The sequence below is a fragment of the Rhinichthys klamathensis genome, unplaced genomic scaffold (genome assembly GCF_029890125.1).
Source record: "Rhinichthys klamathensis goyatoka isolate OS25496 unplaced genomic scaffold, OSU_Roscu_1.1 h1tg000127l_1, whole genome shotgun sequence".
NCBI classification, from domain to species: domain Eukaryota; kingdom Metazoa; phylum Chordata; class Actinopteri; order Cypriniformes; family Leuciscidae; genus Rhinichthys; species Rhinichthys klamathensis.
The window spans coordinates 3,614,691-3,637,670 of NW_026606664.1; the positions used below are offsets into that span (position 1 = coordinate 3,614,691).

Below are 22,980 nucleotides of genomic sequence, written 5' to 3' on the forward strand. Positions count from 1 at the left end.
CTTCCGTTAACTCGACAATAAGTAAATCCAATTCACTAGCTAATTCTTCGACAGCGATGCCATAGAAATATACAGAGCTACCCCAAAATTAGAATTTCAAAGACAAAAATCTAAAGATAGATGCGTGCTTGTTTCTCTGGCGCATAAGGTCTATAGCATTCAAACAATGTTATTAGCATAGAGTAATTAACCTCAGCAAATTCCTTATTTGGCTGATAAATGGCTTTACTATTTCAGCTGTAGGATAGTGTGTCTAGTCCTGACTCATCTTTTGACGAGACTCTGATTTCCTGGCTATCATGGCCTACAGGAACTTCGGTCTCTGCTCAGTCCATAGTAAGTGGCGGCCATTTCCTCCCATCTACAGCTTGGCCTCGGGGTCTGGGAGAGCCAATGGGCCGTCACCACAGGATATGTGTAATCAGCTGATAGGGGAACCATCAGAAGGTCTGGGCATGGAGGATAGATGCCACATCTGTCCCTGGCACCCTCAAACCCAAACAAATGTCACTGGAAATGAACACTGATGACAGTCGTTGAGTTGGATCATGCGAAGGGAAAATGAAAGTTTTACAGCAGCTCGTGTAGCAGTTCAAGGTGAGCCATTGAGTTATTTTTATCTACATTTCCAAGTTAAAAAGAAAAAATTCAATCGACAGCACTGTGGCATTAATGTTGATGACCACAATTTAATTTCCACTTGAATTTCCACAAAACTGGTTTACAGTGAGACACTTACACTTAAATATTAAAATACTCACTGATTCAATAGTGTAGCCACAAAATGTAAACAATATGAAATTATTTTATTGTTAAGTTACTTACCAACCTTTTCTGTGTGAATTTGTATCCGGTTTTACAATTTAGTCAGCATGACGACACTGTAAACCCCAAAACATTTGTAAACATTATGATGTAAACAGCTTTACATTGCAAAAAAAGCTGTCAACTGAGATTTTTCTTGTATTGAAACTGAAATATTCCTTTAAATTACAATTATTTCCACATTCAGATGTAATTTCAACATTTTACATCCTACAGTTTCTTGTAATTATTTGCGAAATTTACTAGCAATTTTGAGTTGAAGTAAATCCTACACCAATTAGTTTTTGTCAGTGAGCATGCTATTAATTACCATCATAAAACATATAGCACACATTTCCCCTTCAGCTCTTTTCTTATAATCTCGGGTGCTTTGGTCGGATGGGAAAACAAGCTTGTTTCATGGTTGCCACGGAGAGAGGGGCCCAAACAGAGGAGATGTGATCCGATACACGTTTCTTTTCTCCCTCCTCAACAGGGGCGCGCTTTCGAGCGGACGTCTTGCGAAGGACAGGCGTGTCCGTGACTCTCTTCCAGGGTATTTTCCAGCCGCCATGTTAATTTGGCCTGACGACAGCAGAGTCGACAGCAAATGAATTTAGAGCTTGTTACGGGCCAGCAATAATCACTGGCATGTTCGGATTTCTGTCTCTCGAACCGCAGAGAAAACACTCCGGCTGATCAAGAAAGAAAACAGGGAGAGGATTCCCGCCTGACGGACGTCAGAGATGGCGTAACCTTGGCGCGCGTCTTTGTGCATGCGGAGTGTCGTCAAGATGACTGAGGCTCATTTGGAGACGCTCCAGGCCTGGCCCAGAGCTCCAAACTGGTGTACAAGTTGGTGGAGAACCTGGGAATGTGTTTGGATGGCGACCACACCAGAGGGTTGCCGAAGTCCACCTGCAGGTTGTCCTCGTGGTCTTTAGGGCGCAGCGGGACAATAGGCCGCCCCCCGTCAGCGAGAAACTGCTGATCTAGTCCAATGGGGGTCACCACAGTCAGCCGAATGCCGTAATGAAGCCCATATGTGCACGCCACAAGCATCTTGATCAAATTGGCAGCCGTCCCTATATTCTTTCTCTCTGGCTTTCTCTTTTTCCCCCTTTCTGTCAGGCTGCTGAGAGCAATTATCTTTCCCCCACCTTTCCAATGCAGCACTCTCAGAAAAGACATCACTTCCTGTCTCATCTCACAGAGGTCTTAGGGGCCGTTTAAACAACACCGTTTTCAACTTAAAACGGGAAACTTTTTATGCGTTTTGGCCCTTCATTTACACGACAACTGCGTTTTGGGGCCTGAAAACGCGACCTTTTGAAATCAAGTTCCAAAGTGCAAGTTTTTGCAAATATACCAATAACGTCTCCATTACCAAAAAGCGAATTTGTGAAAACAGTGACATCATATGCATGTGTATTAAGTGTTCGCGGATCATTTTGACAACGTTGTCGTCTGTGCGCAAAAAAGAAAAGGAAAAATGTTTCTGTTTTTAGTACATCGTTGTTGTGTAAACATACCAATGACAAATAATAGTGTTCATGATAAAGAAAACTCTAAGAAACTTCTCAGAAATATGATTTTGAAAAACGTTTAAATCATTTTCCAGGAAAGTGTCATTTTAAAAATGTCATGTAGTGTAACCAAGTAAAAAGGAACAACATATTAATCATTATTTTCTAAGATAAATTTATATGTATTATATGTAAATGTAAATGATAAATGTATTATATTATTTTAATACATTTAGTTTTTTTTCCCTTACAAATATCATGAATTATTAATTCATAAAAAATCTAAACTTTTTGGGGAGTCATACCACATGACATTTTACAACCAGAACTTTTTATAAAAATGTCTATATATATATATATCTTTTTACTTTTTGACCTTGACACACAGTCATGAGGGTCTGCTGGGGTCCTCTCTATGATGTCACTTCCTGTTTTATGTTTTGCTTTGTTTTTACTCTGCATGTTTCTGCATCATATGGCTTTGATTTGCTGGACTTTGTTTAGAGAGAGAGAGAGAGAGAGAGAGAGAGATTTGGACATCTAATTTTTTAAATACATTTTATGCATGTATTATTTAAAGAAATAGATTTGGACAAATATAATTGTCATGTTACTGTCCCATTATCCCAAAACATACGATAGGAACTGCAACTGGAACTGCAACTTTTGTCATTTTCTATCCCAACTAAGCAGATTTCCATAGCCTTCAAATCCCAATCCAAACTCAACTCATTCACCTCAAACCTGAAGTTGTGAAGTTTCAACTCTGTAAACAGAACCCGTGTGCTTGTATAAAAGTGTCCAAAAGCCAACAATGAAAATGATTGTGAATGTTTCTCCAACTCCACGTACGACCAACCTTGCGGAGTAAGTCGGCACAGCTAGTTCGTTCTGTAATTGACGTTAACTAACCTCGTCTCTTACCAGGCTCTCTTCCAGGAATACAATCATAAGTCCTGCTGGAGGAATCGCTCCTTTTCTTTCACTGGAATGTATCGTTCCTTGAATATGGGTCCTGGGGGAGTAATGGAAAAATATGGGCATATTTCAATAAACAATTGCAGCAGATGCCGAGCGCTGGCCAACTTTATTCCAGCCCCTTGTTTCATGGATGACGTGAGACATTAATAAAAAACAGAAAGACTTGACGAGCCACCATTCAGAATTGTTTTCAGGTGGTCTGTTTGGGCACTTAACCTTTAAATGTTATTGTACTGTTCTGTCCGTTGCTCGGCAATTGCTATTGCTATACAAGACAGCGAAATCCCCTCACTAGTTCTGCGGCAATAAAACTTCCTATGACTTAAGTGACGTGATGCGCTTGATATTGTTTTAGAGGCTATCGTATAAAAATCCCATCATTTTATTGCGCGAGAGTATCTTTTCAACCGGACTCCTAAAAGAAATTCAAGACCTTTTTTTCCCATGTCTGACAAGAGCTTTGCATCTTCGGAAAAAGTGTGGCTTGCCAAATATGTGGATATGTTTCTTAATACCCCTTTTAATATAATCCCTGTTGGCTGCCTGTTTGCTTTAGTTGGATTACAGTAAATGAGCTTCAGGCTGCTATCAGGTAATAACAAGCTTTAACATCTAATAAGCACCTCATGGAGAGTCTAGGCTCACTGTTCATCATGCGGGCAAATTATTAATGATTTCATATCATAACAACTATTTTTACATTTCAGAGAGGTCATAATGCCATGATCTAAGAGGTCATGATAAAAATGCTCATTTTAAAATGGTTGGTAAAAGTTTAAAATATATTTCAGGGTTTTTTTCTTACAAATATTACATCATATATAAAATGTGATTTGAGAAATATATACACTACCATTCAAAGGTTTGGCTTCTGTAAGATTTTTTTTGTTTATGAGTCTCTTGAGGCTCACCAAGTCTGCATTTATTTGATAAAAAAATACAGTAAAACAGCAATATTGTAAAATATTAAGAGATGCAAAACTATCCATTATCTATCTATCCATCCGTTTATCTAACTATCCATCCATCTACACGTTTGTCCATCTATCCATCCATCCATCCATCCACCCACCCACCTACACACCTACACGTTTGTCCATCTATCCATCCATTTATCCACCTACCCATTTGTCCGTCCATCCATCCACCTACTTATTCATCCATCATCCACTCATTTGTCCATCCATCCACTCATTTGTCCATCCATCATCCACTCATTTGTCCATCATCTATCCACTCATTTGACCATCCATCCATCTACTCATTTGTCCATCCATCATCTATCCACTCATTTTTCCATCCATCATCTATCCACTCATTTGACCATCCATCTATCCATCCACTCATTTGACCATCCATCTATCCATCCACTCATTTGACCATCCATCCATCCACTCATTTGACCATCCATCTCTCCATCCACTCATTTGTCCATCCATCTCTCCATCCACTCATTTGTCCATCCATCTATCCATCCACTCATTTGACCATCCATCCATCCACTCATTTGACCATCCATCTCTCCATCCACTCATTTGACCATCCATCTCTCCATCCACTCATTTGACCATCCATCTATCCATCCACTCATTTGTCCATCCATCCATCCATCCACTCATTTGACCATCCATCCATCCACTCATTTGACCATCCATCTCTCCATCCACTCATTTGACCATCCATCTCTCCATCCACTCATTTGACCATCCATCTATCCATCCACTCATTTGACCATCCATCCACTCATTTGACCATCCATCCATCCACTCATTTGACCATCCATCCATCCATCCATCCACTCATTTGACCATCCATCTATCCATCCACTCATTTGACCATCCATCCATCCATCCACTCATTTGACCATCCATCTATCCATCCACTCATTTGACCATCCATCTATCCATCCACTCATTTGTCAGACTGATCTCATGAAATGGCGTATGTATGACACGCCAATTGGTATTTCCATTTTTGGCGCGCTATCAACACGCATAATCGCTTTTCAGCGTGTTTATCAATGCCGTTGACTTAACGTTATATTACTGTATATATAAATATATGACCTACCCCAACCCCGTCCCTAAACCTACCCGTCACTGGGGTTAATACCATTTATGAGTCTTCAAATATCGCTCCCCAGATGTAGATCTACATTTTGCTTCGTTTCGCTCGGACATTTAACAGCGTGTACATACACGCGGAATCACTCGGACATTTAACGGTGTAGACATACACGCAAAAGATGACGGTTCGTTTCGGCGTGGACATACACGCGGATAGCTCAAAATGCGTATAGATAACACGCCACTTGACTTGAAAGTGGCGTGTATGTTTACGCAAAGTCATGATGTCATGTTGCATTTGTCCATCCATCATCCACTCATTTGACCATCCATCATCTATCCACTCATTTGACCATCCATCATCTATCCACTCATTTGACCATCCATCTATCCATCCACTCATTTGACCATCCATCTATCCATCCAGTCATTTGACCATCCATCTATCCATCCACTCATTTGACCATCCATCTATCCATCCACTCATTTGACCATCCATCTATCCATCCACTCATTTGACCATCTATCCATCCACTCATTTGACCATCCATCCATCCATCCATCCATCCACTCATTTGACCATCCATCCATCCATCCATCCATCCACTCATTTGACCATCCATCCATTTGTCCATCCATCCATCCATCCATCCATTTTTATCGGATAATCCTAAAAGCCATAAAAAGCTACATTAAGCTGTACTAACTATATTAAAATAAATGTACTAGTTAAATTTAGTTGGGTTAATCAAACTTATTCATATATATACATAGTGGGTGTGTGTGTGTGTGTGTGTGTGTGTGTGTGTGTGTGTGTGTGTGTGTGTGTGTGTGTGTGAGAGATGTGATTTGCATCTCTGATGTGTGTTTTTATAGGCCACAAGATGCTAATAAGGTGTGCCAGTGGTTCAGGATGTGGGCTTACAGCTCAAAGATGGTAAATTCAAACCCAGGTAGAAATGACTCATAAACAAGAGAACTACAGAGATTTAACACATTTTTTTTAGCTATCTAACTACGCCTCTCTCGTTCGCGTGTCGCTAAGTTTTCTTCTCCACAAAGTATATGTCAAGCTGCCTTGGAATTTGGCCAAAATCAGGTACATTTTTAGCATAATTATTTTGGCTCCATAAGCAGCATATAACTAGGTTTTACATTTTGTTTGACTTGCTGTCTGTTATTCCACCATCTTTACCTGCTACCAGACTGTTTAAATTACAGCAATTAAGTCTTGAGGTTTTTTTTGGGAACAAAACACACGTCCTGTAACAATGACATCTTAAAATAAAGTGTAACCTTTTTCAAATAAAGACCCAGTAACGTTCTTGTTGGATCCAAGGCTCCATGTTTCCAAGTTTTTCTCATTTCCATGGCAACATCACAAAGCATCTCAAATGAGGTACAAAAGGATGGGCATATGCACTCCATTTTAACGTTTACCACAAAGTAAACATACAGTAATCTCCATTGTACAGGCCTAGCAGGTGCGGCGGCATTTGTTGCGAATGTGTCTCAATGCAGGTAAGCTTGACACTGTAGCGAATGCAGTGAGAACGTCAAGCGTGATAGCTGCCTGTTTCCTCAAACAGTTCAATATGCTAGCGGCTGTATGATCTTTAGCATGTTATCATGATGAAAACATATCCTCTTCGTGCATTTTAGCAAACAGATGTGAGACAGGACCTGCTTGGAGGAGTGCACTGCATTTACAGCTCTGAGAGAAGAACGGTGCCAAAATTTGCATTCGGCATGAGGTTCTTGTGAGTCTTTGCGTGCAAGTGCTTGCATAGCTGTAGTTTATTCTGCTTTAGTTCTTTTTTTAAAAGTCCGGCACGAATGTATCTCAAATGTACTTTTTCCTGACACACTGATTTGATTTTCATTGCCTGCAAGTTTTCGAGCATGCGAGCCATGCTGAAAATAAAATTCCATGGAGTTGTTTAAGAAAGCAGATGGAAACAATGTCACATCTAAGTTTAATCTATATTTTTAAAACTAGAGGCAAAAACACTGTAATGCACAACTTGGAGTGACTTGTAGCCTTTATAAAATAGTGACAACAGCAAGGAAATATATTTGAAAGTTCATCCACCTTCCTTTTGGGGCAGTAATTATATTTTAAAGGGTTAGTTCACCCAAAAATGAAAATGATGTCATTAATGACTCACCCTCATGTCGTTCCAAGCCCGTAAGACCTCCGTTCATCTTCGGAACACAGTTTAAGATATTTTAGATTTAGTCCGAGAGCTTTCTGTCCCTCCATTGAAAATGTATACACGGTATACTGTCCTTGTCCAGAAAGGAAATAAAGACATCATAAAAGTAGTCCATGTGACATCAGTGGGTTAGTTACAATTTTGTGAAGCATCGAAAATACATTTTGGTCCAAAAATAACACAAACTACGACTTTAATCAGCATTGTATTATTTTACGGTTCCGGTGTACCATGTATACATTTTGAATGGAGGGACAAAAAAATCTAAATCTAAAATATCTTAAACTGTGTTCCGAAGATGAACGGAGGTCTTACGGGCTTGGGACGACATGGGGGTGAGTCATTAATGACATAATTTTCATTTTTGGGTGAACTAACCCTTTAAGAGCTTGAAGAATTAAGAAAATAATTTAATCAGCATTGAATTTCCATATATTAACCGCAAGTATCGTCAGTCCAACGGACACGTGAACACAATCGCTGAGAAGAAATCCTAATAGGGTGCAAATCGGTTATGACTACTATGGTAATTAATGCTATCACTAAATTAATATTCATGAACCTGGCTAATGAGGTTTATAATCACTTCTCAGATCGTTTCCATGCATCAATAATAATTATAAAAGGATAGTTCTGGTCCTTGATTCTGATTGGTTGAGCCGCATTCGAAGCCGTTGTAAATTACTCAACAAACACACACCTGTGACCGCATTGCATTAGTATTACTGCGCAACTGCCGTTTGTGATTCTCTGTTGCTGCCGGTTGCTGCATGTGTTGCTTGGCAACCTATTTGGAACTACATTGCTTGGCGGAGAAATAAATGTGTTATAACGTTATATTTTTGGTTGCTGGTGTTTATTTTATGAATAAAATAAATATTAAAATGAATGTTTTTATGGAGTAACCGTTTTATAAAAGCAATAAGCCCCTTGAAGCAATGTTTTACAGTGAACCAGTAAACCAAATTTAACTAGTATGCATATTATAATTTATTTAGTACAGTTTGGATGGATAAATGGATGTACGGATAAATGGAAGGATAAACAGATGGATGGATGGAAGGATAAACGGATGGAAGGAAAGATAAAGGGATGGAAGGATAAACGGATGGATGGTTGGGAGGATAAATGGATGGAAGGATAAACGGATGGATGGATGAATGAATGGATGGAAGGATAAACAGGGATGGATGGATGGATAAACAGATGGATGGAAGGATAAACGGATTGACAGAAGGATAAACAGATGGATGGATGAACAGATTGATGGATGGATAAAGGGATTGATGGCTGGAAGGATAAAAGGATGGATGGATGGCTGGATGGATGATGGAAGGATAAACGGATGGATGGAAGGATAAATGGATGGAAGGATAAACGGATGGATGGATGAATGAATGGATGGAATGGCTGGATGGATGATGGAAGGATAAATGGATGGTTGGGAGGATAAATGGATGGAAGGATAAACGGATGGATGGATGAATGAATGGATGGAAGGATAAACTGAGGGATGGATGGATAAACAGATGGATGGAAGGATAAACGGATAGATGGAAGGATAAACGGATGGATGGAAGGATAAACGGATGGATGGAAGGATAAACGGACGGATAGAAGGATAAACAGATGGATGGATGAACAGATTGATGGATGGATAAAGGGATTGATGGCTGGAAGGATAAAAGGATGGATGGATGATGGAAGGATAAACGGATGGATGGAAGGATAAATGGATGGAAGGATAAACGGATGGATGGATGGCTGGATGGATGATGGAAGGATAAACGGATGGAAGGAAAGATAAAGGGATGGAAGGATAAACGGATGGATGGATGAATGAATGGATGGAAGGATAAACTGAGGGATGGATGGATGGATGGATAAACAGATGGATGGAAGGATAAACGGATGGATGGAAGGATAAACGGACGGATGGATGGAAGGATAAACGGACGGATGGATAAACGGATTGACAGAAGGATAAACGGATGGATGGAAGGATAAACGGATGGATGGAAGGATAAACGGACGGATAGAAGGATAAACAGATGGATGGATGAACAGATTGATGGATGGATAAAGGGATTGATGGCTGGAAGGATAAAAGGATGGATGATGGAAGGATAAATGGAGGGACGGATTGATGGAAGGATAAACGGGTGGACGGATTGATGGAAGGATAAACGGGTGGATGGATGAACGTTTAGATAGATAGACAGACAGTCAAACGGGTGGATGGATGTATAAATAGATACGACAGTCATACAAGATGTGAAATTGTACAATCTGTTTGATGTCATCTGTCAAGGTGTGAAGATGTGATGTTGAAAGGTGTTATTGTTATTTGCACGCTCGAGTTGTGCTCATTTTGGAAGAATCGTTGCATAAAAAGCTCCGCAGGCGATGTATTTTACATATCACATTATTACCACTCAATTACACCGCTGACAAGAGATGATTCAAAGTCGTGCGAATGAACACAAACCTTTCTATCACACGCCAAACCACCGAAGAGATGAAAGCTGAATGTTTATTTCGGAATCGATCCTTCAAAGCTCTTGCTGAAAGACAGCTCTGTCACACATTTCTCACGGTTACCAAGCGGAGCGCTATTGTTGCTGAAGAGCCAGCTTTTATTCCACTGAGTCACAGACAGATGGACACAGCTACTCACACAACAAACCTGTTGCTCTATTGACCCCTACACACACACACACTCAAATCTCTGCTACTGCCAGCAACAGGGGGCCGCTAAGGTGTATTCAGGTGCGTCTGGGTCTTACTGAAGATAATACATGGTAAAAGACACGTGGGACGAATGATTAGGACTCCCACAATCCCCTGCAGAGCGCCTGTCTCAGGTGTGTTTGGGGATAAACAAACACACTCTTTGTTTCCCAGCAAATGTTTATTTGGCTAAATCAAAGTCGGGACCTGCATGACAATGCCAGTATCGGTAGAGCGCTCATATTCTCAATTCGGCTGCAACAAAAGCAAAGCAAAACAAATAATAACATGAATTTAAATTAAGACTTTCAAATAGATTTCGAAATGCTAATGATTTTTTTGTTTTGCTTTTTTGCTTTAACATTTAACTTTTTTTTTCACTGCATGCAATCAATTTAAATAACCAAATTGAAGTTAATTTGTGTTATTTGCATAGTTCACCTTAGTCATTTTTATTTTCGTCCCATTTTTAATGTATAACTAGGTTTTTTTCTTCTTCTTTAAATTAGGTTTGTACAATAACGCTGGAAACTAGAACAAATCTGCTATTATTTTATTTATTTCTAATTTGTTTGTTGTTAAAGTCTGAATTACATTATTTTCTTCATTTTTATTAACGGTTATATTTATTTATGTATTGTAGTTTAATTGACTGTAGTAGACTCTTTCTTTAAAGCAATGGCTGAATTTGTTATTTTATCTTTTAATTTAAAGTTATTTTATGTTGAAAAGTATGAATACATTTTTTTTTCCTTTTTATTAACGTTTTCATTTTGGGGTGTAATCTAGAAACCTCTCTTTGTTATTTTATTCATTACACAATTTTTTTGTAAAGTCACAGTAACGTTATTTTTTTCTTTTTATCAACATTAAAAATAAATGTGTTTTTTTTATTATTTAGAAACCTTTCTCTAAAACAATCACTAAAAATTAAATGTTGATAAAAAAATTAAGAGACTGTTCATAAAAAACAACAAAATTAATAGATAAAACAATAGATTTAGTGTAATCGAGAAGTCTCTTATTCAATTTAAGACTTAATTACATAATTTTTTTATTAATATTTTTATTTTGTGTAATCTAGCATTTTTCTCTAAAGTTATAGCTAAATCTGTTATTTTATTCATTAAATTTTCTAAAGTCTCAATTACGTTATTTTTATTATTCCTTGTTTATTTTTAATATTGTTTTTATTTTTAACAGAAGTTTTCTTCTCTAAAGCAACCACTTGTTATTTATTTTTTGCTGAACAGTCTCAATAATTAATGTTTATGACCCTATTATTTAATTTATTAATTATGTTATGCTGAAAATGCTCACATTGTTTATAAAAAATGATCTTTTTTTTTTAAATATTTTTGTTGTGATCAAGATACCCTTAAGCACCTCTTTAGTGTAACCGAGAAGCTTCTTACTCCAAGGCAATTGCTGAATCTCTGCGATGACTGAAAATAACCCAAAACACCTTTGATTAAATCGTTTGGACCACCATCGTCTCTGATTCATCTCCAGAGTCATCCGCCGGCCTATAAATCTCCCTGAACCCCTTCATATGTTCCCGATGTATTAAGCAGTTACTGTTAACCTTTGCAAAATGAATGGTTTCAATGTTTCAGTGTGATTTACTCCTTTGTGATGCAATGTTTTGCAATTGTGAAAGGTTAAAAACTTCGCAAATCATGTACTAGGTAACTGCTCATCGGGGACTGCCTCGTCCTAAAAAAATACTGGTGTGATAAAGATGGTTGGCAAGGCAAGGTGAGTTATATCGGCATTTATCCTGCGCAAATGTTGCACAAAGCTCACGTTTAGAAGGAACGGCCTGCTGTTTCTTGGCTCGGAGGAGTTTAAAGTACTTCTCGATCTCCAAATAAGATCGAAAGGCTTCACTAAACATCTTTAAAAACCGACACATGAAGAATTACCCGCAGTCAAACAGCCAGCCTTTTCATCTCCGCTCCTGACCTGCTTTAACCCGTTTTTTTTCAAAGCCCAAAGTACGCAGGCCAAGCTTTTCATTTCTTGCCTCACAGTGGCCCTCAACTCGCGCCTGTGACGTCAGCTAGCCTTTTCATTTTAGCCTAGCGCAGCACGGCCTAAATGCACCGACAGCAGCGCTCGTATGTGATTTTCCTTCAAATTGCAGACTCCGTCAACTCTTCAATGGCGAGTTACTAACCTAAAATGACATGCTTGTCTCAAATAGTGTAATTAGATGATTGGGGGGTTTGCGTGTGGTGTTTAACGTGTGGCCTATGAGTGTGACAGGATAGAGGGGGACGCTGGGGGGTTTGTGGTCGGCTGATGTTGACATGTGGCGCTCCAGCGTAGAGATCGACCATCTGCCGAGGCCTGCCGGAGCGAGAGCACTCGTGTCGGATCTCTGATTCACTCCCACATGTCTTGCTCAACAGCGACCTTAAGCCCGCTGGGATGAGTCGCTCTGGAAGGAATGCAGGTACGGCACCTTCGTCTAGACGCCAGGTTCTGCTGATCCCACGTCTGCTGCTTTCCCAGATCTCCTGCAAGGCTTCCATTCCCGGGTCAGCTCGATCCTCCAAGGGCTCGCAGACAGGTGTAGCTATTACAGCCTCTAGCTAAGATTGGGACCCACTAGCAGACCTTGGTAGACATTCAAGAGGGGGCGCAAAATATCTTTCAAATAATGTTAAACTGAATTTCTTAATTTTTCATTATTTTAGATTAGCATGTGCAGCATATAAGACGATATTTTGAAGAATGTTGATAACCAGACAGTTGATGGGCCCCATTGACTTCCATAGCATGCTAAAAAAAAATGCTATGGAAGGCAATTGGGTCCATCAACTGTTTGGTTACTGACAATCTTCCAAATATCTTCTTTTGTGTTTAGCAGATTTGGTTTGGAACAACTTGAGGCAATGATGACAGAATTTTCATTTTTGGGTGAACTATCCCTTTAAGATACGAAGTTTTGTAACGATGATGTTGCATTAATCACGATCAATTATTTTAATGTTTTAACAACCCTAAGTTTACGTTAATAAAAAACTTTGTCATTTCCGCAGACGTACAAGAGGAGAAATCACGTGTAGTGTCGGGGCCATCAAATATTGACCTTGGTGCTACAAAGTTTGAAGTAAAGTTTGCGCAAAAACTAAAAGTGTACGCGCAATGTCATCATTATTGTAATTACGAGATTTCAACTTGTAAAAAGTGTTCAAGTCCGACTCCTCGTAGACCTTATAATTACAACTTGGAATTTTCAGAGAGCTCCTACTTGTACCATGTGACCGCTGTACCACCTGACGTTATAGATTCATTTAGGCGTTGATTATGTTTCCATTGAAACGCATAATTGAACAGCTCAGAGTAGAACGCCACGTGTTGTCATCTCGAAATTACGGGATGTGTCCGAAATCACCCCCTATACCCTCATTCACTATTCCCTACATTAGTCCACTAATGTAGTTCACTTGAGGGAGTGAATGAAAACGAGTGAGTGAATTGGAACACTGAATGTGCAGGAAGGGTTTTGCGTAGTTTGTGCTTGCTGTTTAATAATCATTTGAAACTGGCAGCACCAGTAGTAAGATGAAAATATTTATCTTGAACTCTGTCATGGAAACCTTAATTAAAATGTAATAATCAATTAAAAAGGAATTTAAACCTGTATGATATTATGGTGTAGCCACATTGGACCAGCGATTTGGAAAATGAATGGATGCGGTGGCGCCTTCGGGTCAGACACGGGAATTCATTCGGCGCGCGTGACTCTCACAGTGCATTATGGGTATTCTCTAGCCGTTGAGCGTCCATCGGTTGTACACTTGTTATTGTGGTGCATTATGGGATTGAATGAGTGCACTCGATAACATCCACTATGGTTTCGGACACCACTACAAATGGCTGTGCCCTCAAATAGTGCCATATTTAAGGCTTATGGGGGCAATTTTGGACACAGCCGGTAATTACGACATCAGCAAAAATGGACTAATTCATCACTGTCCAATGGGTTAGTATTGGATTTACAGTGGAACCATGAAGCACTGTAGTTTGGTACTTTCATGACGTAAATTACCTTTGCATATAGTTTCATTTTCAAATCAGAAATGTTCCGAGTTGTTGCACTTCACTGAAAGCTGATATCTGCTACACACTTTTGATTCAAGGAATTTGTGTAAAAATACTTTGTTGATTTATGACAAGCTAACATGCCTGGAGTAATTCCAGACCAGGTGTTTGACGTAGCGAGGCGTTCTGAGGGTTAATAGCATGACAAAAGTCAACAGGATGACAAAACAAGCGAAATGGTATGAATATTTGTAAGTGTATGTTTTGGTCGGTGGCCCATGTGATTAATGTACACTTTCACTGGAAGAACCAGAACAAGAACAAACAAACGTAACAGTTTCTCGTGGGAATCTTCAACACGGCGGCCGTACGTTCTGGTCTGTCCTCCCAGTTGAAAATTGTACTAATACAGTTATTGGTTTGTGCTGAGGAAATAATATTATTTTTTTGGCTCAATAAAAATCAGTTTGTTATTTCAGTGATGTAAGGTGAGATCTTTTCGGTAAGATTATGTCCCGTTCGTCGTAGAGCGTTCCTTTGAAGCGCGCAATTTTCTGAGGGAAAATCAAACATGCGCGGAATGCTCCTCGCCGGGCCGTGTTATTTTTTTCGATGTTCTTAGCGAGAGCTCATGTGTAGATCAAACTGGAGCTAATTCACAGCTTCAGATCGTAGCAGAATTTGGAAAAACAAACAGAACGGATTCAGGCCCCCTCGTACCTACTGTTATATTCCTGGTAGCGGGTCAAATGCCCACGGAGAGCCGCTGGATGTTGAGGGCCTTGTGTTGTTGCTGTAACTGTAGAAGTAACAGGCCTCCGACATACAGGTGCAAGATGTGTCCATCTCCAACATCCATTTATTTTCGGCAGCCTGTACCCAGTCGTCCTGGTATCTGGAGAGAATCAAACGCAGATCGCAGCTATTACAGGAAAGACGGAAAACATGCTAACTGGATTACTCAATGTCAACATGATTTTATCTTTTTTGATGTCTGAGATTGATTATGGTGCATAAAAAGAAGACGGGCATTCCAAGCTGACGCTCAGACATCTGGTAAACAAAACATGCAAAACTAATCCGAGACAACGCTCCACGGGGAACATCAATTTGCAATATTTGAGCATTTGCCTTTCTCTGATTTTCACCCAGCTGTGTGTATGAACTTCATTATTATCCGTGTTACCAACCACAAAAACATGATTTCTTCATGACTATGGGCCTTCTCTCTTGCTCAAGATACTTACTGGACTTCTCTGTTATGTTGAGAAAATATTATGAAAATTAGTCAATTTATACAATTATATTATTGAGCATTTTTATATATATATGTGTGTGTGTGTGTGTGTTCTGTTTTATTTAATATTGAAACATTATATTTATTCCATATTACTTAGATATGCATATCAAATCCATGTACATTTATATACACATAAAAATACATGTAATTTAATGTTTGTATATTTATTATATTTCATATATATATTAGAATGAATATTTATGTATTCATATTTGTATTGTAATGTTCATATATTTAATGTATTATATATGTTCATATATTTGATTATATTTAAATAGAATATGTATATATTCTAATATATATATATATATATATATATATATATACACATATTTATATATATATATAAACAAACTGTATATACACATTATAACATTACACATTATTTATATAGACATAGTATGTCTATAGTATGTGTAATGTATAAAGGTATATTTATATGCATATATAAAAATAAATATATAAATTATTTTAAAATATATATGCACACACACGCATGCATTTATTATATTTATACAATTTATATTCATAAATGTTTGCAAAGTTATTTCTTTACATAGATTTATATATTATAAATATATTTATTTGTTATTATTTTTTACAGTTTAACTACGCCTCAAAAAGCTGAAAATATTAATGCAACTCTAGAAAGATTTGTTAGCAATACTGTTTAAATCTTTGCATTTTCTGTGCATTTTTCAGATTCGTCATTCCAAGACAAGCATCTCTGCAGAGAACCGTGAGAGTTTTGTCGTATTTTGTGCACCTTGCAGCTTTGACAGCTGCTCGCCCAGAGGGAGGGAAAGACCTGCTTTCATCCATGGATGTTCACCTGACCCTTTTTGTAATGTAATAAAGCCCCGTAATGTTTACAGTATTGGTTTTGCTTCAGAGAATCCTAGAAATTTGTCTTCCAAGCAGGAGGTTGTACTTTTGACCTCATATAAGGTAATATGCTATGATCAGTTTCACATGTGCTCTTTTTTCTTTTCTTTCTCTCTTTCTGTTTGGGAACAGAATAATTGAAGAAACTTTCAGAAACTTTTAAAAACTAACAGTCTGTTTGAGGCTGTATTTTCTAACAGGTGTTTTTTGTACCAATAACTCTGGTGCTATTTAAAATGGTATAACTATCTGGTTTATTTGGTCATTTCTGAGTTATACAGGACCAGAGGTTTTCCTAAAAGCTGCGCAAGCAAAACATATGGACCACAAGAGCAAACTTAACAGTGAACATTGGTTTGGCTCTTAAAGCCGTGGTGTCTGTTAAATAGCTGAGGAGACCCATTTCTCCCATTCTCATGATATTTTGGAACAGACGTTCCCTTAACGTTATCAGGATGTTTGGCTTTCTTTAACACCGCATGTTTGGATTAAAACAAGCCTTAGTTCTTATCTGTTTTGGTTGAGATTCAGTCTACATCACAGTTTATCACATCCAATCTCTAGCTCTCATTCAAATTGGGGGTTTAAAACAAATCGGGCCTAAGGGAAGATGCTCTTGTTCTCAACTGTCCCAGTTTAGTGGGAAAACAGTGGGAAAATGTAAGCCGTTAATCCTTGCCAAGGGCTCATTTGTAGCTGGGATTCACCTGTTCCTGATCTAGTTGATACAAATCTGGAATCCAGCTCACAGAAGCTCTAAAAGGGACATTTAACCCGAAAAACCCTCATGCCAATACAAACCTATTGAAGACCGTTTTCACCTCAGAGTTAAATAAGAAGAGGTTAAGTTTAAAATAAGAAAGGTCATACTGTGAGAAATAAAGTTGCATTTTGAGATAAAGTCACAATTACAAGTAAAAGGTTTTACTTTTTTACTTATATACTGTGTGTGTGTATATACATATATTAATTAATATTGAACATATATATATATATATTTATCTATATGTGTATGTATATATACATACACATTATATACCTATATATATATATATATATATATATATATATATATATATAAATTATTTAATTACACATACACGTATACATAGAGACAGTGTGTTTAAATATGTAAATATGAATTTACATGAGTAAATATGCATTGAGATATGCAAAGTCGCAATTACAAGATACAAAGTCAAAATTTAAGATTATGAATGAATACTTTAGTCCATTTTGAACAAAAGCATTTGTAACAGCTTCAAAATATCCCCTTTAGTTTTCCACAGAAAATAGAAAGTCATTATGGGTTTGGAATGACATGGAGGTGAGTAAATGATGACACGATTTAAATTTTTGGTTGAACTAATCCTTTAACAGCCAAAGTTTGCTTTCATCTACTATAAGCCAACACGACTGGTTGTCCAAGATGGACAGTGTTCCTACTCGAGTGTGTGGATAAAAGCTGCACCTTTAATGAACTGCACACTTTGTCTTTTGATTGTTCCCAGCCTCTTAAAACTTGTTTGGCGAGAGAGTTAAGATTAGAACAGGAATTGGCACACGGCTGCTGCGATTACCTGTCTCAGGTAAAAACTGTCTGCACGCAGATTCCACAATGCCCCGCGGCATCCGTGGCACGGCCTCGCATGATCTCTGCTTAAAACAAAAACTGTACGGAACAGGATGTCCTTGCTTTCTTTAGGCCGAATACATGAATGAGCATGTCAGACGTTATGCGAACAAGTTCATCTAGTTTTGTCCTGAACTTTTGTAGTCCGCATATTTGGAATTTGCATGCCAAACGTCCGATGCTACTTTGCTCTTTTATGCTAGCATTTAAAATTTAGAGGTTACATTTTTTTAAAGAGAATATACTTATTAAATGTCCGTAGTGGTTTAAAAAACGTTTTGTGAATCGAAGATGCCGGAATGTTGTTCCGGATTATTCTGGCCTAATTTAACCCCTGACCATATGTCAGTACACAATTTTTTTTTGAGAGGTTATGTTTACACACCATTTGTTGAATGGTAATCACATTTATTGTAGTGCATCAGATGGGAAACAGTGTCTTCCCTTAGAATCACATAAAGATTAATCATTAGTAGTTAGGTGGAAGCTACTATCACTATGTTGTCTTAAATATTATCTCTAAATCCCCTAGTTGGCGTATAGCTTAAAGATAAGGCATGTTCCCTCCTTAGTCCAAGGATATTGATTAAACACAGTTTCTTTATTTGAACACTGAGTCACTCACGGCCAAGATAAATGGTTAAAGCAACAATGTCTATATGCACTGCAACATTTGACTTGAACATGAGATAGCAGTGTTTTGAAAGATTAATCGATTAGCAATCCCTAATGGCATTTTATAGGATCTTATCATAAGTGGCACTTGCTAATGCGCTAATAGTGTTGTTGACACTTACAGTGCTAAAATTTGCTGTGTAACTTACTGCGATCAGACTTATGATTTTAATGTGGATGATAAAACTGGTGGAAAAAAATCCACTTGCAATAGAGTAAGCAATCGCTCAGAACCCTCTTGCAAATATCAAGAGTGGCCTTAGCATAATAATGTGCTAAATACACTCAGAACTTCTCTTAGAAACCACCTAGCATTCACTCAGAAGTTAGCAACATGCTAGCAGATATCAAGAACAGTCTTAGCATAATATTGTGCTAAAAACATTCAGAACTTAACCACCTAGCAATCACTCAGAACATGTTAGCAACATTCTAGCAGATATCAAGAACAGTCTGAGCATAATAATGTGCTAAAAATCATTCAGAATTTCTTAACCACTAGGCGATTGCTCAGAACACCTTTGCACAACTCTAGCAAACAACAGAACACACTTAGCATGCTAAAAACCACACAGAATATTCTAAAGCAATCACAGAGAACACTAGCAAATATAAAAAATGGCCTTAGCATAGCAATGTGCTAAAAACGATTTGAATCTCTCTTAACCACCTAACAGTCGCTCAGAACATGCTAGCAACACTATATATCACAAACATAGTCTTAGCATAATGATGTGCTAAAAACACTCGGAACCCCATAGCAGCAATCACCTAGCAATTTCTCCGAACGCACTAAACACACTCTAGCGATCAACTACACCTTTAGAACAGCAACATGCTAAAAACAAACACTCAAGGTGCATCCCGATTCTCTTTTTTATGCACTATCCTTTGCCTTTTTGTTGAACAAGTAGTGCGATTAGTGTGTTCTGACTGGAAATTCCTACAAGAAAGTGCACTTCATTAACCGAAAATGTGTGGAATATTGAACACTTCATGCACTTTCTTTATGAGCGGGAGGCGCTATCATAATATTTAGTTGGATGACAAAATAGCCTTATAACATTCATACACTAGATGGTTGAGTACATAGTGCATAGTATAAGTGCATAGTGTATAGTGCGTTATTTGAGACACAACTTGAGAACCCACTAGCATTGTGGCGGGAGTTTTGCACAGGCAAGCACCACTTATTTTCTTTGGAAAATGTAAAAGTTTTTTTTTTATATATATATTTGGTGGGTTTTTTATTTAAAAAATTTAATTATGGTTATATTCTACATTGTGTGTGTGATATTTATAGGGATGCCGAGAGGGTGCATTTCAATTAGCATGTCATTTCAATCTTTTGACAGAAGTTAAACATATGTATGCCTTCCATATGATGTGCTATACCATTGGTTTATACGCTATTTTGGGCTATCTTCATGTGGCATGGGTTATATTTAACTTTTCTTTCATTGAAAAAAAAAGCCACTCCCCCCCTCATTCACTCATCTCGGGCCCTTTCTTGTGTCGAGCGTACCCTCTTATTTAAAGGGAATAATCTGTAAATTGCATGCTGGTTTAGACTTAATCATAACAACTCAAAGTAAATAGGTCACAATGAGTGCTTCTTTCTTTCTTTACCACCCCCCCTCACCTCCTCCTTTGAGTCAAATGGAAAGCACATGTGTCTCCAGGGTTTATTTTTACTCCCCTTTAAAGCAGTTAGAAGGCCTAGAAACCACTTCATGGCTTTAAAGGAGAGTGGTCGCTACGCAGAGGGGACGAAATTATGGGACGGAGCGCACATGTCACCCTGGCGGTTTTCCTGCATTCCACCGAGGGAAGTATTAAAAAAGGCAGATGGGGACGTGGAGCTGCAAAAGCATGAGGATTTGCATTAGCATTAGTGACATCCTCCAGGTGTGCACCTGGACTGTGACCTTTTACCTGAGCCAAGCTATGGGAATTGCAGTCACACAAACACAGAGCACAACTAGAAACCTTTCTGGCTGCTTAGGGAAAGACAATAAAGATTGGCTTCACTAAACATTCCTAGCATGCAATGACATTCATCTATTTGTTCTAAATACTGCTTGCTGTCAAACCTTTTCATGTCTCAAAATAAACCTATTTATCTGTTAACAGGATAGCAGTTGCTGCAGGGCTTTGTACATGTTATGATTACACAACATCAAATGATAATTGATAGGCCGCATAATGATGCTGATCTCCAGCACGTGAGACACATTTACAAAACTTAAAGGCTCAATTGAATGTACTTAGTTCTTGTCTGAAGGACACCATGTTTACCAGCTATTAAAAGCAAGCTGTACGAGCTGTACAAGCTGTAATTGCTTTTAAGTTTAACTTATCATTTGATGAGAATTAAAGTATTTATCAGACCCTAAGAGACATACTTATTTCATATGTGTAATTGCAGATGCAATTACTTTGATCTGGTGGTAATAAACCTCAGTATTCAAAGGGGCAAATAAAGTTTCCTTCAAATGTCTGTGCCTTTAAATTTTGCAGCTATGTGTTTTTTACTCAGCTAGCTTAAAACATGTTGACTTTAACTAACTTGTTGAGCAAATGTGGTTGCTAAGATGTTCCGAGTCTTTTGAGCATGTTAATATGCAAAAGGTGTTTTTTTTGGTGTTTACTAAACTGTTGTAGGTATTCGCTAGGTGGTTGATAAGGTGTTTTGAATGGTTATTAGCATGCTGCTATTGGTGTTCTTTCTGTTTGCAGGTGTGTGCTGAGTAATTGCTAAGTGGTTGATAAGGACTTTTGATTGGTTTTTAGCATGTTGCTATGTTATTGCATGTACATACACTCACCTAAAGGATTATTAGGAACACCATACTAATACTGTGTTTGACCCCCTTTCGCCTTCAGAACTGCCTTAATTCTACGTAGCATTGATTCAACAAGGTGCTGAAAGCATTCTTTAGAAATGTTGGCCCATATTGATAGCATAGCATCTTGCAGTTGATGGAGATTTGTGGGATGCACATCCAGGGCACGAAGCTCCCGTTCCACCACATCCCAAAGATGCTCTATTGGGTTGAGATCTGGTGACTGTGGGGGCCATTTTAGTACAGTGAACTCATTGTCATGTTCAAGAAACCAATTTGAAATGATTCGAGCTTTGTGACATGGTGCATTATCCTGCTGGAAGTAGCCATCAGAGGATGGGTACATGGTGGCCATAAAGGGATGGACATGGTCAGAAACAATGCTCAGGTAGGCCGTGGCATTTAAACGATGCCCAATTGGCACTAAGGGGCCTAAAGTGTGCCAAGAAAACATTCCCCACACCATTACACCACCACCACCAGCCTGCACAGTGGTAACAAGGCATGATGGATCCATGTTCTCATTCTGTTTACACCAAATTCTTACTCTACCATCTGAATGTCTCAACAGAAATCGAGACTCATCAGACCAGGCAACATTTTTCCAGTCTTCAACTGTCCAATTTTGGTGAGCTCTTCCAAATTGTAGCCTCTTTTTCCTATTTGTAGTGGAGATGAGTGGTACCCGGTGGGGTCTTCTGCTGTTGTAGCCCATCCGCCTCAAGGTTGTGCGTGTTGTGGCTTCACAAATGCTTTGCTGCATACCTCGGTTGTAACGAGTGGTTATTTCAGTCAAAGTTGCTCTTCTATCAGCTTGAATCAGTCGGCCCATTCTCCTCTGACCTCTAGCATCAACAAGGCATTTTCGCCCACAGGACTGCCGCATACCTGATCTTTTTCCCTTTTCACACCATTCTTTGTAAACCCTAGAAATGGTTGTGCGTGAAAATCCCAGTAACTGAGCAGATTGTTAAATACTCAGACCGGCCCGTCTGGTACCAACAACCATGCCACGCAAAAAATTGCTTAAATCACCTTTCTTTCCCATTCTGACATTCAGTTTGGAGTTCAGGAGATTGTCTTGACTAGGACCACACCCCTAAATGCATTGAAGCAACTGCCATGTGATTGGTTGATTAGATAATTGCATTAATGATAAATTGAACAGGTGTTCCTAATAATCCTTTAGGTGAGTGTAGATGTTTTTGCCAGTGTATTCTGGGTGATTGCTAGGTGATTACTATAGATTCATAGATATATCCTTA

At 38.4% G+C, this 22,980-nt stretch overlaps 1 long non-coding RNA gene across 1 annotated transcript in view; it reads left to right on the forward strand.

The window, feature by feature from the left end:
- Nucleotides 1-240: 240 nt before the first annotated feature.
- Nucleotides 241-22,980, forward strand: part of LOC130089306 (uncharacterized) — a 29,477-nt gene continuing 6,737 nt past the window's right edge. Inside the window, exons 1-2 of the long non-coding RNA XR_008807557.1 lie at nucleotides 241-597; nucleotides 16,379-16,520. This is a non-coding gene — a long non-coding RNA (uncharacterized LOC130089306). The remainder of the gene's footprint in view (nucleotides 598-16,378; nucleotides 16,521-22,980) is intronic.